Source organism: Callithrix jacchus, chromosome 2 (assembly GCF_049354715.1).
Source record: "Callithrix jacchus isolate 240 chromosome 2, calJac240_pri, whole genome shotgun sequence".
Classification (NCBI taxonomy): domain Eukaryota; kingdom Metazoa; phylum Chordata; class Mammalia; order Primates; family Cebidae; genus Callithrix; species Callithrix jacchus.
Window position 1 is genome coordinate 84,382,126 of NC_133503.1, and position 15,247 is coordinate 84,397,372.

Consider the following 15,247-nt stretch of genomic DNA (forward strand, 5'->3'; position numbering starts at 1 on the left):
ACTAATATTTGATAGTCTTCCAAAGATCATTAATTTTTTAATAAAAGTAACGCATATCTCTCATCCTGTAATTGTGAAATATTTGAAACTGAAGTTGCAATTAATTTTTTTTGGCTGTAAAGGAATGTTCCTAACAGAGTACTTTCCTCTTGACATGTTCTCTTTAATGAAGTCTTACCTCTGAGAAAGCTGAGTTTTTATGAGTTGGTGCCCTTGCTTCAGTGAAAGTAGTCTAAATAAATATCGTGAAGAAATTTGATAATGGGGAAGTAGCAGGAGACACCATTGTTTAACCTCCAAACTATGCTAGTAAGTAGGGTGATAGACTTGCCGTGCTGAATAATGGAGCTGTTATTCTAGCCCAGTAGGATTGTTTCCAAGGGCTTGCAAGGAGGATCTGCCAGGCCCTGGCTGTGTGTTGCCCCTGAGTGCACGCATAGCCTCCAGTATCAGGTTACAGTACATTTATCAAAGGAAATCACAATTTGGAAGAAAACCACATTTTCTACTCTTTCAAATAAGAAATATCCCTGTATGCTACTTTCATTTTACTTGTTTTACCTAGGTGGAACAGAAGACTAATCTGGAAAAATAATTGTTAATAAAAAAAACTACAGCATTGAGAGAATTTCATTCCTTTGAAAAATATACTGTAAAGGGGCCGTTTTAATACTGTACCAAAAAAAAGTATATTTTCTTTATAAAGGCGGAACATGCTAATATATTATTACACATAGCATAAAGTTAAGGGTGTCTGAACAGTGAAAATAGGAAGCATTCATAGCTATTCAACCCTGAATCCTTAGGATATTTCATTTCTTTTTACAGCAACCATATTCCGTCAATAAAAGATCAAATGCTTTTGGTTACTGGACTGAAAAAAATCAAATCCTCCAAACTTTTAGCACTTGATGTTCCCAGAGTATTTGTTCTCAGCTATAGCTCATTAAATGAGCTGCTCCACTACTGAGTCTATAAATTGAAACAAAAGCAAAGAGCTCTTTTTTTTTTCTTTCTTCAAAGTAGATGGCTCCAAACGGAAATGCACTTAAGTCTGGGTTTGCTACAAGTTTTTCTTACACATAGTGGGTATTCGGCAGAATAAATGCATGTCGTTAATCCAGCCGTTTTTCAATACCAATCTGGTTGGGACATCTCTGGGTTGGAGGCGTGGAACCATGACTGTTAACTGGTAACTGGATGAGGCTGAAGGGAGACCATGCAAAAGGTAAGTGAAGTTTGACAAATTGGGTATTTGGTAATCGCATGACCACTGCGTTTAATTAAAAGTTTGTATTGGATTTTATGTCATTTCACACAAAAATATAGTGTTAGTCACTATTCTAGGCACTTCATAGAGTATGTAAACAACCCTATGAAATGGATATTATGATTTATCCCCATATTAAAGGTGACGAACTGGGTCACAAAGCTTACGGAGCTAATAAGCAACAGAGTTAGGACTTGAACTCAGGGAATATTAGCCTAGAGTTAATCCCCTTAACCACTCTATTACTCTACATCTACATAAGAAAGACATTTCTTAGGGATGCCAAATGAGCTTTAGAGTCCCAAAGAAATTGAAATAAATTGACCAATATTTAATAGTCAAAGCCTTCCCGCCACCCTTTTCTTCAGCCTTTCCTTATATCACACATCCTATTAGATAAAATGTGAATCCAAGATCCTCTGCATTCTGGTGCATATATGAGTACAGATTCATTAATTCATTTTTAACCATATTTCCATCTGAGAGGTGATACTGGAAATATCACCAATTTTCAATTCCAAACATTATTTTTCCTTTACTTTATATCCCAAATCAAAGAAAAGATTCTCAACAATTGTTGAGTCTTAACCAAGCGAAGATGGCATTTCAACAGCTCTGCAATATTCTCTTCAAAAAGACCTTGGCTGTAATGTTAGATTTTAGTAGTATATCCATATAGTTAGAATCATGCAGTATGAAGCCTTTCAGACTGGCCTCGTTCACTTAGTAATAAACATTTGAAGGTCCTCTGGGTCTTTTCCTGGCTTGAGAACTCATTTTTTTTTTCTTTCTTTCTTTCTTTAAGACAGAGTCTCGCTCTGTAGCCCAGGCTGGAGTGTAGTGGCGTGTTCCTGGCTCACTGCAACCTCTGCCTTCCCGGGTCAAGCACTTCTCTGTCTCAGCCTCCCAAGTAGCTGGGATTACAGGCATCTGCCACTATGCCCAGCTAACTTTTGTATTTTTAGTAGAGTTGGGGTTTCACCATGTTGGCCAGGCTGGACTTGAACTCCGGATCTCATAATCCACATCCCTCGGCCTTCCAGAGTGCTGGGAATACAGGCGTGAGCCACTGCACCTGGCACCAACTCATTTCTTTTTAGTGTTGAATAATATTCCGTCATAAGGTTATACCACAGTTTATTTATCTATTCACCTACTGAAGGACATCTTAGTTGCTTCCAAGTTTCAGTAATTCTGTAAAAAAGCTGCTATAAATATCCATGTGCAGGTTTTTGCATGGACTTAAGTTTTCAGTTCATTTAGGTAAATACCAAGGATCATGGTTGCTGGATCATGCAAGCTCATCATGTTAGGAGTTTGTTTAGTTTTGTAACAAGCCGTCAATCGTCTCCTAAAATGGCTGTGCCATTTTGCATTTCCCTCAGCAGTGAATGAGAGTTCCTGTTGCCGCTCATCCTTGGAAGCTTTTGGTATTGTCAGTATTTTGGATTTTGGCCATTCAAATAAGTGGGGAATGGTATCTCATTGTTATTTCTACTGGCACTTCTGTTTATATGCTTAGTTTGTCCTCTCTGTGTCTTCTTTGGTGAAATTTCTGATCATATCTTTTGCTTATGTTTTTTCCTGGGCTGTTCATTTTCTGACTGCATTTTAAAATTAATTATTTTCATATTTTGGATAATGATCATTTATCAGATATGTCTTTCACAAATATTTTCCTTTAGTGTGTGCCTTGAATTCTCATTTGCTTTGTGCCTCTTGATTCTTTTAGGTTTAGGGCAATTGGTTCACTGAAGTGATATACCAACATAAGAATTTCTAAATTTGTACCATAAAATGCCATTTTCTCAGCCCGGTGCAGTGGCTCATGGCTATAATCCCAGCACTTTGGGGGGCTGAGGTGGGTGGATCACAAGGTCAGGAGTTGGAGACCAGCCTGGCCAACATGGTAAAACCCCGTCTCTACTAAAAATACAAAAATTAGCCAGGCGTGGTGGCACATGCCTGTAATCCCAGCTACTCAGGAGGCTGAGGCAGGAGAATTGCATGAACCCGAGAGATGAAGGTTGCAGTGAGCCGAGATTGTGCCACTCCACTCTAGCCTGGGTGACAGAGCAAGACTCCGTTTCAGAAAAAAAAAAAAAAATCCCATTTTCTCTTTTATATATTAATTGAGTAATTAATTGAAGTCTTGCTAGTCCCATCTCCATCCAGTCTGCCAAACTTAATTCCTTAAATTACCTATAGTGGTTTTACATTCACCTCTCTGAAAGTCTGAGTAACTAAATTTTCCATGTAAGAGGGAGCCTGTTATATGTTGCCCTTTGAGCTCTGGATGTCTGATACAAACACAGAGGAAATCTCTTCACTTTTATTCACCTTATGTTCTTTGTTTAAATTTTCTTTTTTCCTTTCCCATTTGTTCAATAGTTCCACTATTCCCTACAGAGCTATAAAATAAAATGTGCACCTTAATTTTACAACCAAAGGGGAAAAAGAATTGGATATGGTTGCTTTCACGCAGAATACAGTGCTAGAGCCAGCAGCTGAGCAAATTTATTTGCTCGTTTATGTAATCATTTTTGGGTATTAGCACATTACTTATTAATAAATGATTTAAGGACATTGGTGGAAAAGGGGCCTACATGGGGATATTTATTTAGAATTTCGAATAGTTTGAAAAATTAACGCATAAGTCTAAATTTGGAGTCAATACTCTGTGTTTGCCAGACACGTCTGCAGAAATGATCAGACATATAGAATTACAAGATCTCCTGCTCGTTTAGGGTGTTCAGGGAAATCAAAGAACTGTGGAAACCATTACTTGTCCAGGAAACAATGTTGTCTTTGAAAGCCTCATCACCTAAGACATGTCTCTGAAATAGATGAAAAAGCCAACCCAGGCATGGTGGTAGAGCCCAGATGTCTCGTGTGTTTAGCACGAGCTAGAAGACACTGTTTAAGTAAAAATGACTAAAGCCAGCCTGCCAAAAAAGCTTGTATTTCAGGTTCTAAGAGTTACTAGCTCATTTGACAGATATTTATACATTCCCTACTTTGTGTAAATCAGCTCACACAGCAAGAAAAACATATTTAGACGGTTACATAAAAGACACTAAGAGCTAAGTGACATGAGAGGAACAAAAATAATCTTATTAGGGTTCTTAGAGGGAGAGAGTACTCTTCATTTAGTAGATGTGATCAGACAGGCTTTAAGAAGGAGCTGCATCCTCAGTGGATCCTTAAAGAGGGTGAGGATGGTGGCAAGTGGAGGCGGGAGGAAAAGGTAGTTTGGATGGAAAGACATCTTCAGGAAAAGGTGTAGAAGCAAAAAGTTCATGTCTTCCGGTCTAGCTTGGGGAAAGAGAAGCAGTTCAGTGTAGCTGGAACTTAAACATATATAAAGATAGAGAGAAGATGAGAAGAGAGGTGTGGAAAGAGAGCATCAGGGCCCTGTGTTTGCTGTCTATTGCTGCATAACAAATTACCCCAAACCTGACAGCTTCTGACAGCAAACTATTGTCATTTTACAGGTGCTGAAGATCAGAAATCTTGGTGCAGCTTAGCTGGGCTTCAGGGTCTCTCATGAGGCTCAATCAGGGTATCTATGAGTCTGGCCTGCCGTCATCTGAGCCTTGTCTGGGGCTGGAGCATCCACTTCTAAACTCAAGTGGCTATCAGCCAGAGGCCTCACTTCACTTCCAAGTAAGCCTCTTCCAGACAGCTGGCTTCCCCCAGAGAAAGTCATGAGGAGGAGGAGGAGGAGGAGGAGGGGAGAGAGAGAGAGAGAGAGAGAGAGAGAGAGAGAGAGAGAGAGAGAGAGAGAGAGAGAGAGAGCGCGCAAGTAGAACAGAAGCTTTAATGTCTTTTGTAACCTGATCAGGGAAATGATGATGTACCAGGGAAATGATGTACCATCATTTCTGCCATACTGGTCACACAGACTGACCCTTAGACAATGTGGGAGGAACCACACATAGGTGTGGGTACCAGGGGGTGAAGATCATTGGTGCCATCTTAGAATGTGATGTGCACAACCACCATTTCAGCTGTGCAGATGAGGCCCTGCACATCTCTAAGGGCTTTATGTATAATGGAATTTTCATGGAAGAATTTTTGAAAAGTAGAATGTATGAGCAGATAAATGGAGCTTAATGCCTCATAAGATGTACTTAGTGACAATGAAGCATATGCACTTGATGAATGGTAGAATGAGCAAACAGAATGGGTGAACAGCTGGAAGGATAACTGAAGGTCTAGATGAGAACTAATAAAGCCCCAGCTAGGTTGGAGACAGTGGGATGAGAAAGAAGGGCCAGATGCCCAAGTCAATAGCACAAAGGCTGAATTGACAGGATGCGGTGTCTGTCTCTAAAATAATTCAAGTAGAAGTCTGATGATGTCTCCATTCTCTCAGCAAACATTGTGTACATGTTAAATACCACACACTTTGCTATAGATTAGGGAGAAGAACTGAGGAAAGCCAGGAGCTCTTTGTCTATTTGGAGAGAAAGATAAGTCAACAGAAGATTAAAATTCTATGCAGTAGGCTGGGCATGGTGGCTTATGCCTGTAATCCCTCGCCCTCATGAGGCCAAGGTGGGCAGATCCCGAGGTCAAGAGATCAAGACCACCCTGGCCAACATAGTGAAATCCCATCTCTACTAAAATACAAAAATTAGCTGGGCATTTTTTTTACAATGGCACGTGCCTGTAATCCCAGCTACTTGGGAGGCTGAGGCAGGAGAATTGCTTGAGCCTGGGAGGCAGAGGTTGCAGTGAGCTGAGATTGCACCACTGCACTCCAGCCTGGCACCTGATGACAGGGCATAACTGTCTTAAAAAAAAATTCTATGCAATAAGCAGACTCCTGGGAAATAGAAAAGGGCATCTAGAGGCTTGAGAATGTGTCGTCACTTTAGTTGGTGGGCTGTGCCAAAAAGAAAGGGCCCCTTAACTGAGTCAGGAGAGATGAGGTTGAGGAGATCAATGAGGGTTTTATGTGCAGAGAAAATGCACAGCTCAGAAATTCAGAGTTTAAAAAAGTGTACCCATTGGCAGACCAGCACAGGTCTGTGTGGGTATGGCAAAAAGTAGGTCTGCAAGGCAGCCTTGCAGACTAGGCAAAATTGAAGGCCAGAAGTGTCCTTGGTCCCAATTTATGGAGTGTTCTATTCAGCATGTATCGAACAAGGTAATCTTCATACAGCCTTGGTGTTTCAGAAAAAGCTCCTGGGCTGCTATGTGAAAGGAAAGTAAAAGGGAAAGACTGGTGAAAAATAATTAAGATCTATACACAGGTTGTTATTGTGTGGTTGCAGGAAAGGGGGCATTTACATGATATTTTTTAAGTAGAATTGATAGGGTCATGTCACTGATTAGATGTGGGGCATGAAGGAGAGGAAGGTGTCTAGGATGACTCTGGCCTTAGTGACTAGTGGATGATTGTCCTAACCATGGGAGCAGATAGCACAGGTGGAAAAGCAGTTTGGGGAGAGAAACAGTGAGTTTCGTTTTAGATGTACTCCATTTGTAAAGAGTGTACTATTCTGATAGAAAAGACAGCTATGCAAACGGGGGGCAGAAGAGAAACCTGGGACGGGGCAGATTGGCTTAAGAGTTATCAGAATGCTCTTCATGAGCTCATTGGCATGGATGTGATTGCCATGGGAGAAAATGTCATGTGGAAAGGGAAGGTGTGGCTGGGTGGAAAACACTAACCAGTGTGCCGCTGGTGCAAGAGGCAGCTGGGACTGAGGTCGGGAGATTCAGAGACGGGAAGAGCAAAGACAGAGAGGCTAAGGGAGAAGCTGTTGTTGAGAACCAAGGCCCTGCAGACAGCAGTTACAGGCAGTGTCAAATGCGTCAGAGAAGGGAACCAAGATAGGGATGAGATGATGTCTACTGGATTCAGCTGCTGGGCTCTCTTGGGCCACAGAGGCAAGCGCAGACACAGGCCACAGTACAGAGGGGTGGCAAGTGAACGTAAGGCAAGAGAATGTAGATATTCAGCAAGAAATGTGACCGTGAAAAGAAGGAAGAAGAAGGTTCTATAGCTGAAGGTGCATGAGGGTTTGCCAGAGACTGTAGACACCACAGGACAGAGCATCTAAGAAGCCAATACAGAAGTAAAGCAGGGAAGTGCTGGCAAGGGAAGGGCGGATCCCTGGCAGAGGGACCCACCCCCAGGCCTGTGCCCACGAACCCCTGCTTTCATGCCCAAATGTCGTGTTTCCCAAGACTGTCCTGGCCTGCCACGCCCCCATCCTGTGCCTATAAAAACCCCCAAAACCCTTGACTGGACAGGGTGGCTGACACCTGTAATCCCAGCACTTTGGGAGGCTGAGGTGGGCAGACCACTTGAGGTTAAGAGTTCTAGCCTGGCCAACATGGTGAAACCCTGTCTACTGAAAAAAAAAAAAAAATTAGCTGAGTGTGGTGGCAGGGTGCCTGTAATCCCAGCTATTCAGGAGGCTGAGGCAGGAGAATTGCTTGAGCCTGGGAGGCAGAGGTTGCAATGAGCTAAGATCGAGCCACTGCACTCCAGCTTGGGCAACAGTACAAGACTCTTGTTTTCAAAATAATCAAACAACAAAAACAAAAACCTGAGACCCTTGCAGGCAGGCACACAATGGCTGGAGGTCGAGAGAAAGAAATTGGTGGAAGAAGACACAGCAGCTGGATGGCGAAAGGACAGCAAGGGGAGCGCACCTGCGGAAGGGCACCTCGCATTCTGCTGGCAGTTCACGGACCTGAGGAACAAGGTGGAGTTTGGCTGCGGCAGCGGAAGGAGAGCCAGGGCCACCTAGCGCCGCGACTCCAGGGGAAAACCGTCTCCCTTCTGGCTCCGCCATCTGCTGAGAGCTACTTCCACTCAATAAAACCTGGCGCTGATTCTCCAAGCCCACGTGTGATCTGATTTTTTCCGGTACATCAAGGCAAGAACCCAGGATAGGAAAGCCCTCTGTCCTTGCATAAGGCAGGGGTCTATGTACACAAACCGCCTACAGACGGCTGCAGAGCACAGCGTAACACACGGCCACTGGGGCTTCAGCTGTAGACATGCACCTCTAGACACTGCCGTGGGTTGGGAGCCCCGCAGCCTGCCCGTCTGTACGCTCCCCTAGAGGTTTGAGCAGCAAGGCACTGAAGAAGCAAGCCACACCCCTACTGCATGCCCTGCAAGGGGACAAGGGAACTTTTCCCATTTTAAACCCCTATCACTAGGCGAAAAGAAGAAATGGACACCAGATCCCATGTGGGGAGACTCACTGTATACGTGAGGGCAAGAGAATTGGAGGGTGGGCAGACGTGAAAAGAATTTCTAACCTAATAAGCAGGCTTGTTTTCTGTGTAAGACAGAGCGTTGCTGGTATGGGGTGCGAAAAAGAGAAGTTTCAAAATAACTAGTGTGAACTAAGAGGGAAGGAAGTGTCTAGGGCCAGAGGAAAAAGGATTACAAAGCAAAACTGAGGAACCATTCGAGCATCTGAATTTATTGTGGCACCAATTAATTGATGGATTCGGTCATTGTTTATTGCATGCTTCATAAAGTTTAGGTAATGCTGGTGCTGAAGGATTCACTGAGGACTAATAAAAGATTCAGGCAAGCAAGTCAACCACAGTCTTAGAAATATATACAAGATACAAGAGTCCATCCACTCCAGAGAAAGCAGAAAACTGTCATGCTAGGGAAAGGGCAGGCAAATGTATCAGGGAAAGTTTTGTTGAGGGTGTAAGGTCCAAGCCGAGTTCTGATTGGTTGGTAGGAGTGAGCCAAGACAACATCTGTTACTCCTGGGTAGATTTCCCAAACCATCGGCACATTCATGCATGGCATCAAGTGCCATGCCAGCCACTATTGTAGCTGTTGGTAAGTATAAGTCAACTTTCATTTGAACTAACATGCTTGCTCTATCCATCTGAATATGTGAAAGATACAAAAGATTTCATACTTAGGTGGTTGGTAAATAGAGAAATTATATCTTTATAAAGATCTACTAAAATAGTTTGAAGAACTACTATCTACAAAGTCATTTCCTTTTGGTTTTCTTTTTTAAATTTTCTAGGAGGTGATCTAATTACAGGAAAGCAAAGAAAAGAAGGAATGGAATATGATGTGCTTGCTCCAATCCCTTCGTTCCTCACCAGCACATTTAATTCCTCACCTGCTCAGAAAGCCAATAAGCCAGCAAAGCCCCGGGCCAGGGCCCAGAAACTGGCATCCACTCTCGCCCTTGGAATTAAGTCAGACCAATTACAGGTTGTGGAGACACTGCCGTTTGTTTGAAAAATATTAAGTTGGTCAAATTGTCCTGTAAAATGTAGGCTGCCAACTTCTTTATTAGTAAGAAGACCATCTATTCATGCATTCAACATCTTCTTGAGTGCAAGGCAATTTGAAGGAGATGTCAGGTCTTAATAAAGTCAGTCAGAGGCCTTGTCCTCTGGAGACCTGCAGTCTAGAAGGGAGATATCCACAAAAGGCTCATACAGGGCAGCAAGGTCATGTGCCCAACAAATTTCACAGTAACACGGAGTAATCAGCCCATTGATATTTTTGGGATCTCCCACTGGCAGCAAAGTTCAGGAGTGGTGGAAAAAATACCAGCATTTCCAGGTCAGCATGCAGCTGCTAAACTGGCCCATGATACTATACATAGTCTAGGTGTCCTGAAACATTACACCGCTTTTAAAATTGTGTCCAAAAAAATTAGTTAAAATCAAATTGAGATTAATGAAAGTCGTACACTGATCTAGAGGCAGGCAAAAATTCCAAAATGTGACAAGAGGAAAGCAGAAAGAAGCAATATCACACAAGGCCTTAGAGGTCAGGGTGGTTCTCTGTAGATGTCCAAGCAGAGCACTGGCCATCAGGAGGATGAGTACAGGCAGCTTCTCTGAGAACAAGCTGAGCTGCAACTGAGCCCAGATCATGGAGAGGATTATAAGTAGAAAAAGAATGACCTCTACGGAATTGCAGGAAAAGGGTATGGCTGACGTCCTTCCATCCTAAAGGGAGACGCTGCTATAAAGTTTAAAGGAAGCTTCCCCTAAGATGTACAAGCAAAGGAATGTTGAGAACCTGCTGGCAGCAGGGCCTAAATAATGCTATGGGGCATAGAAGAGCAGGTACCCGGGCTTCACGGACGACCAGAAGAAAGGAAAAGGCACCAGCGGTCTGAGCTGGTCTAAATTGAGGGAAGAAATTGTCACCGCCAGCAAATAAGTACCCTTCTGGGCAATCACAGAGCATTTCAAGGTTTTTTAATTTTCTCTGTTTTTGTTTTAAAACAGGATCTCACTCTGTTGCCCTGGCTGTTGTCACTCTATGCCCAGGAATAGCTCACTGCAGCCTCGACCTCTAGGGCTCAAGCAATCCCCCAGCTCAGTTTCCCTAGTAGCTGGAGTAGCCAGGGCTATAGGCACATGCCACCACACATGACTAATTTTACTTTTAGAAGGGACATGGCCTTGTTATAGTGCCCAGGCTGAGCATTTCAAGTTTATCCTTCTCATGGCACAGGCTTGTAATTGCCTGCTTAGTTGTATAGGCTCTTGCCTAGACTAGCATCTCCTTGAAGCATCCATTATTTCTCTATTTTCATTACCCAGCACATTATTTAGCATATAGATATGGTTCAATGTTTGCTAAATAAGACAGTAATCAAATGACTTCCTGTTGGGTTTTGTTTGCATGCAGGACATAGGAGTGTGTGTAGCAGGGCATTGAATCAGGAAGACAGAGTAAACCTACAGTGAATATTTGCCCTTTACCCAGCATTTAATCCATCTCCCTTTTCCTTTGAGGGATTTCCAGTTTCCTTTGTGGAATTCACTACTTTTGAGTCATGCAAGGAGGCACGTCCCACCTACCATTAAAGATGACCAATCTGCCAATTGCTTTTTCTCAATTTCCCTTGCAGCTGGGGCATGGGCATATCACCTAAGTTCTAACCATTGGACCACTCGCCTGATTGTGAATAGAAAGCTTGTGATGCAGGGAGGGACAGAAAAAAAATCCACTGTGGTTTGGTGACAGTTGCAGAACTGAGTGCTTGGGGCAGTAGCATGATGGCTGCCGTAGAAGATGGTCTACATGACAACCACATCACAGTGGGAACTGACTGCTAGCATTCTGGGACAGCAACTGTGGTGTCCTCATCCAGCCAGTTCCACGGCATTATTTTGAGAATTCATTCTGGCAACACAAGCTTCTAAGCCTGTTTCCAGCCCTCCTGACAAGCCTGTAATCTCTCCAATATCCTTTTTTAAGAAATTCCTTTCTTGTTTAAGTCAACTAGAGTCAGTTTCTGTAACTTGCAACTTGGAACCCTGACCGATACAGGGCTAAACCCTGGGGATCCAGGCTAGAATTTTCACATGTCATCTGCAGACAGCAGGGGACCATTTAGATTTCTAAGGGTGTTGTGACAATCACAGAAGTGCTCTAAGAACATCAAACTGTCAGTAGCATGTAGCATGAACCAGAGGAAGACGGATCTGGAAGAAGAAAAAAGACCAGGTAGGAAGGTTTTACATCTATACAGGTGAGAAGTAATGTAGTAATGAAGGACCGAGCCCAGAGATTTGTAACCAGTCAAATGGTAGATGATGAAAATAGCTCCATTTCTAATTCCTTTTCTGGTTTTCCACGGGGAATTTGGTCTAAAATTGGGGAAAATTGTGCTTCAGCATAAAGGCATTACTTAGATCACATCTTTTCAGGTTATCTCATTCTAGCCTTTCATAGTCTTTGAGCTATTTCACAACTCTGCATATTGTGGACAACTGATAGCAATGCAGAGTAATTCTTGTCTGCAGACACATAAATTATACCTACTGGAAGTTCTATTGACTTTCTTCCCCACTGTGGGAGAGGTCAGTTTTGCCTCCATTTTCACATTCTTTTTAACATTTCTGATCCATAAATTAACATTTACAAAATTCTCCCTTGAACTGTTTGAAACACCTCACCAGTTTCCTCTGTAATGAATCAAATAAAATCTTTATCTTGTGATCACATTGATATCTGTAGAAGACCTTGTTTTTGAAAAATTTAAGCCTTCATTTTTTTTTTTTTTTTTTTTTTTTGTAAATGGCTTCCTGGGAAAAAAAATAAAGCTCCCAAATGGATATAAGTTACTGTTATTCCTGCTTTTATCCGTTGGTGTTTAACGCTATAGCTAAGTGTCTAGTACATAACAGGATTCATCTTAAAAAGGCTGTATGGGAGGAAAAACTTTCCATCTACTCTCTTAGGTTCAGTATCTGGAGATTGCAAATGAAACTAAGAAAAGGAAGATTAGCAGAAGAAAAGGTTTATCTCACATGAGGACACAGGGAAGTGGGAGACTCACAGAATAAAAGTGAAAACTGCAAAGTTGTGGTTAGACCCAGGGACTTACATACTATTTTAGCAAAGGGTGATAAAGTACAGAGAAAGGACTAGACAGAAGGAAAGTGGAGTTTGGCTTCTAGAGAGGGTAATGTGGGTAGGTGACTAGGAAATTGCTATGGTCTGAATATTATTTGTCCCCACCAAAACTCATGTTGAGGCTTAGTCCCTAATGTGGCAGTGTTGAGTGGTGGTGCCTTTAAAAGGTGATTAGGTTGTTAAAATGATTAATGACTTTTTTGTGAGACTGGGTTAGTTGTTGTAGGGATGGATTAGTTCTCATGGCAATGGATAAGTTCCTAAGAAAGCAGTTGTTACAAGGTGGGATTGCCTCTCATGTTTTGCCTTCTTTTGCACATGCCCAGTGCCCCTTACATTCTCTGCTATGTTTCGATGGAGCACAAGGCCCTTACCAGAAGCCAACAGATGCGGACACCCAATGTTGAACTTCCCAGCCTACAGAACCATGAGAGAAATCTTTAAAAAAAAAAAAAAAAAATTATTGTCTCAGAAATTGTTATAACAACACAAAAATGGACTAAGAAATGTATGGTAAATAAGCATTATTTGGTAAAGTTTGTTATGCAGGCTCGGTCATCTCAAGTGATAAGAGTTGTCTCTTGAGTCTTTCTTCTTTTCCTCTTATGGAAAAAGGAGGTCACCTGTACTTTGTATGTGTGGATTTCCTTTACAAATGACAATTTCTTTTAAAAAGGGGAATTTTATGCCCTTTTAAGCAGAAGAGGGAATGGCCTGGAACACCTCCTATGTTTGCTGCTTTCTTAATTGCCTTCCCTTCAAAATAATCCTTATGCAAAAGTGATGTATTTTGGGGTGATATACTGATCCCTTCCAACTGCCATAACAAAGTCCACAGACTGGAAGACTTTCGCAAAGCTGGTTCATTTATATGTAAAGTATTTGTCACCCAGTGTCCTAAATACATAGAAGTGTATGAGGGATTAAAATCTTGGCATATCCGATAAAGTCCTAAGTAGATCTCAATCAATATGAATGAATGGATGTGTGATTATGTTTATAGTGCCTGTCTGATGGCTGCTTGCTAAATCCTTTTCGGTGGACTTCAAGGAAGTGACTCAAATCTCTGGTTATATGAGAATTTTGTTATATGGAACATAGCTTAAAATAAGTGGACCATCAGCTGAAAGTAAGAAATCTTTGAGTCTTACAGCTATTTTATTGAAATTGAATTTGATTTGTATCACAATCATAAAAAGTGGTCTAGCAGTATAAGATATTCTTCTATGGGATCATGAATACTGATCTATTTTTTACACAGATGTATCTCAGAAGCTATCATTCAGAAATGTGCTAACACAATATGTCACAATATGTTGTTTAACAAAAATATAGAAAAAAAGCCATATCTGCCACCAATGAGGAGTGTCATTAAAGCATCAGCTGCAAGTATTCACAGGCTTCTGACTTGGCATTTGGCTGCAGAGAACCACTTACTCAAGCAATTTCTCACTATTAGCTTTTGCTTGTTGCTCTTGGCTTCAGCACAAAGTTGCTTTTAAAAGCAGGTGACAAAATGAAAGCCTCAAGCACATGACCTTATTTAAGGTCATTTGTAACTTCTCAGATTGTTAGTTTAAAAAATGGTTTGCAAAGAGTATTAATAGGCTTGCACAGTTTTCATAAACCACCCGAATAAGGGGATTCTCAGAAGGAACCATGCCATTCATAAAGCAAGGACTCTAGAGCCAGATGGACTGGGTGCGAATTATGGCTCTACCATCTCCTAGCTGTTTGATGCTGAAAAAATTATTTAAATCTCCCTATGTCTTGCTTACTTACCAATAAATCTCAGAATCTTCGTGGGGGGTGGTGAATATATAAAGCACTTGGCATAAAGTCTGGTCCACAGAAAGGCTATATAAGTATTTGCTGCAAATATGGAGATCTATTTATTGATAGAGAAAAGAATTCCTACAAACTACAATGGTTCTGGCTACTTCCCAACATGGGGAAGAGAAGGAGCAGCCTCAACATTGCCAACAGCTGGGGAGGACCAAGATGACTGGCCATTCACTTCTCTATCACAATATTTCCTCTCTCCCCTCCACCTTTCCCACATTTCTGGGAAAAGTGCCCAATAATGAAGGACCTCCCATGTGATGTGAGAGGGATGGTACCTGGTCCAAAGCCCATTCTTCAGGGGAAATTTTCTGATCCTTTGTCAGCTTAGTGGGAATGATCAAAATGTCTTTTGATAATGGTTTCTGCTCATTTTTAGCAAATCTCATCCCAAATTACAAACATAAAAAAATGTGAAGGCATCTTCTTTTATTTCCTTTGCTACATAGTTGAGAAGCCTGAGATAGGTCCTTATAGCTTCTGACTTGTCTTCAAGCGGCTCACGCCTGTAATCCCAGCACTTTGGGAGGCCGAGGCGGGTGGATCACGAAGTCAAGAGATGGAGACCATCCTGGTCAAAATGGTGAAACCCCGTATCTACTAAAATTACAAAAAATTAGCTGGGCATGGTGGCGCGTGCCTGTAATCCCAGCTACTCAGGAGGCTGAGGCAGGAGATTTGCCTGAACCCAGGAGGCGGAGGTTGCGGTGAGCCAAGATCGTGCCATTGCATTCCAG

At 42.1% G+C, this 15,247-nt stretch overlaps 1 pseudogene; it reads left to right on the top strand.

Annotated features, from left to right (window-relative positions):
* Nucleotides 1-8,220: 8,220 nt before the first annotated feature.
* Nucleotides 8,221-15,247, top strand: part of LOC100402908 (large ribosomal subunit protein eL28 pseudogene) — a 75,158-nt pseudogene continuing 68,131 nt past the window's right edge.